At 47.1% G+C, this 3,303-nt stretch overlaps 1 protein-coding gene across 8 annotated transcripts in view; it reads left to right on the top strand.

Annotated features, from left to right (window-relative positions):
• The first annotated feature begins 1,394 nt into the window (after positions 1 to 1,394).
• The window catches only part of Ttll7 (tubulin tyrosine ligase like 7), a 136,221-nt gene continuing 134,312 nt past the window's right edge, over positions 1,395 to 3,303 (top strand). For 7 of the 8 annotated variants that reach the window (XR_004119896.1, XM_031375789.1, XM_031375787.1 and 4 more), the window contains exon 1: positions 1,395 to 1,617. The gene's annotated coding sequence lies outside the window, so the exon portion shown is untranslated. The remainder of the gene's footprint in view (positions 1,618 to 3,303) is intronic. The other variant, XM_031375788.1, reaches the window with a different exon arrangement.

The raw sequence follows: 3,303 nt of genomic DNA on the forward strand, positions 1-3,303 counted from the left end.
CAGAGTGGTGATAGTATAAGACTGACAGCATAATCCTCTCGCCCTCTCGGAATGCTCCATTGAGCTTCTGACTTGATGTTCCAACTCTTATAGGAAAAGTCTATTCACCCCTTTTTAGTCCCTTTTGCTACATTAGGGTATGTCCATCATAAAACCCAGTTTCACAAAAGTCAAACTCACACCCAGGTCCCAGTGATAGCTACGTTAAGGCTTACAGTGTATTCCTCCCCCACCCCCAATATTAAGTCCGGATGTCAGCGTCTGTTCTCCATCACTTAAAACCCCATCTAAAAACCAGGAACATTTCCACTGATCTCAATAGGAATAAAGTAGCAAGTGAAGGCTAGAATTGAAAATATTTCCACTGTAATGTTCATGTAAATGCTCAATTTATGTTGGCTTATTCAAAGAGCCACTTTATTCAAGAAACAGTAACTTTTAGTTGTGAAATTTCATTTTATCTGGGGTACACTAAATAGCACACCCTAGTCACATTTTATAGGTCACTGCCAATTTCCTTCTAGATGGAGCGATATACAGTTGGTTGTTAACCACTGTTCTAGAAACAGGTGTGAGTCTGGCTGGGACAGGGGCAGGAACGATAGAAGTCAAAGAAATTTCATGCTTATGCACTTTTCCCAGTCCTGTGAGGTTCATTTCATGTAAGATCACGATTATTTCCGAGTTACTAAGAAGACAGTAATCACTGAACTCATGAACAAGAAACCACAACTATTCTTGAATTTCTTCTGGACTTTTTCATAACTCTATCCAAAGAGTACACCCCTTCAATCTACATTTTCCAACTTCTGTGTTGAAATTTTGTCAGCGGGCTCTAAGCTCCTCAGGCATCCTGATGGGAGGGCGCTCACTTAATCTTACTATCTAACTTTCAGGTTGACTTTTGATACCCTCTTATTATTAGCTAAATATAGCTAATAAAAGACCAGAAGAGCCCCTTTGCGAGATCTTAGGCACCTGTCTGTGATAAGCTGATGCATGGACTTGGGACCTAGTGGTCTAGGTCACAAGATGAAGAAGGAGGTGGCCCAGATAGTTGTCAAGCCAGCTCCCTTAGCATCCCCTTAGGAGGGGATGGCACCCTGGAGCTAGCGTTGCTAGGTCCTCTGTTAAAGGCGTTCTGAACGCTCCCTGAGCGGGACCAAGAATAAGGCGGGGCGAGGGGTGCTCTGGAAAGCCCAGCTCATTCTTCTGCAAACCTAGACGAGAAGCCACGGGTCCAGGAGGTCCCTATCTCTCAGGACGAGCTGCGGGCAGAGGTCCCTCCTTTTCCATGGTTTCTCCTGCCCGTCTCCAGAGCTCCTGAGGTTCTGGTGTTTGTGCCGCCGTGCACGATGCGCACCCCTGGGCGCATTGGGCAAATGGTCTGGCCCATCGGTAGCTACCACCCCCTTGGGCACGACAGCTGCTCCAGCTGCTCCTGGTCGGGTCGAGCTTCTGAGCTCCGAACCGCGGCTGCCCCGGGCAGTGGGCGAGCTGAGGTGATACCAGGACGACCCGCGGGGTGGGCCGACCAGGGAGCCGCCAGGCCGCTGGTGGGGAGTGTGGGTCACCGAGGGACCGGCCACTGGATCCAGCCAGAGAGGTGCCTCAGCCGTGAGTACCTGCCCTTGCCTCCGCCCCTCTGTTCCACACCCCAGGTCGCTGCACCCGTTCCCTCCAGTCCCTGTCCTGGAGACGTGCCAGGGTGGAAGCTGTGAGGAGGGCGGCCGCTGCCAGGCTCATGATTCAGCATCATTGGTGCTCAGTGGTTTGGGCAGAAGGAGGAGGGGACTGGACTGGATTATTTGTGGGGTCCCACTTCAGTTTCTAGACTTGCTCTGGCAGCGTGAAGAGGGCAGAGCTTTCCAGTACCCTACTGGGTTGATCTGTCACGATATTCTGTCCCCAGCCAACCTCCTTGAGCAGAACATGTGTGTGTATTCTTGAAAGTGTGTCAGTGAGATTTCTTTTCCCACACATCCCCTTTTCTCCGCTTCTCATCCCACTAGACATCCACGTTATCTGATATCAAAACATCCCCCAGACTGAATTATTTCTTTCGTAGAATGTCTTATATTTAGCATTGGTTTGACGACTGATTCAAAAAAAAAAAAAAAAAAAAAAAGAAAAGAAAAGATGTATAGGCATTATGAATGCTATCATATATTAGGCATGTGTGTATGTGTGTGTGTGTGTGTGTGTGTGTGTGTGTGTGTGCAATCGAGTTACATTATCACATTAACTCAGAGCCAGTTCTGGAAAGTGAGAGACAGAGATCTTAAATTACAATCTCAAGGTCATAGAACAAGAATTTGAATCTGGGTCTCCCTCACTCTAACATCCATGGACCATCTACTGTATCAGTAAGTATTTGGTCCACTTATACACTATTAGATATTAAGTATAATATTAATTTTCAAAGGAGGAATCTCAAACACTAGCTGCAGCAACCTGTAAACTTTCTACACATTGCCCTGCACACATGAGAGCGATCCTGTGAGAAAATGTTCACTTCCTTAGCATCTAGCAGAAAATGTATATTTGGACAACGTTCTATCGGAGGGCTGGGCCCGAGGCAGAGATACCCAACTTGCTTTTGGGTGGAGGAGATACAGGCTGAATGCTTGAGTCTTGGGAGAATCAATTAGCATCACAGTAAACAATCTGGAAATCGCTATTTAGTCTTTGGGTAACATTCAAAGGAAGAAAAGTGGTCTAGTTTATGGGGTGCGAGACTGAATCATGCACAGCGGGGTGATAAATAAGCGGAGACTACAGTGATGCTATTTGGCTTGTCGCTGTTGCTTTGGGACTTGGCATAGCAGGCGACGGTTTATAGGTTAAGAGCTAAGCTAGAGAGAAGGCTTGAGGTCATCCAGTAAGTGCTTAGCACAGGAACAGGCACTCTCAAGGGCTTGCTTCACTTCTTAAATAAAACATGTCTGCGTTACAGGAAGAAGGAGTCGTGAGCAGTGGGAAGCGGGTTTGTTAATTGATGCCCTGCCCATCGGAGTCAGCAATCATACTGACTTTGTATGCTCCTTCTGCAAAAATAGTGGGCACCATAGTGGGCACCAGGTCCTTCCTTCTCCTCTGGCAGGTCCCTTGGCCTGCTTTCATTTATGATTTATGGATTATCTCTTAAGATATGCGACTCTTGTTGATGTCTCCGGTGTCAGGTTGCTAATGTACAGATGGTGTTTATTTCCAAGTCCTGGCAGAGTATTTGATGGCCCACGAGAACACAGCCATTTAGTCCATCGCTTCTGAAGCACTGGACCAATTGATCTGGAGAGCCCT

The sequence above is a fragment of the Mastomys coucha genome, unplaced genomic scaffold (genome assembly GCF_008632895.1).
Source record: "Mastomys coucha isolate ucsf_1 unplaced genomic scaffold, UCSF_Mcou_1 pScaffold16, whole genome shotgun sequence".
NCBI classification, from domain to species: domain Eukaryota; kingdom Metazoa; phylum Chordata; class Mammalia; order Rodentia; family Muridae; genus Mastomys; species Mastomys coucha.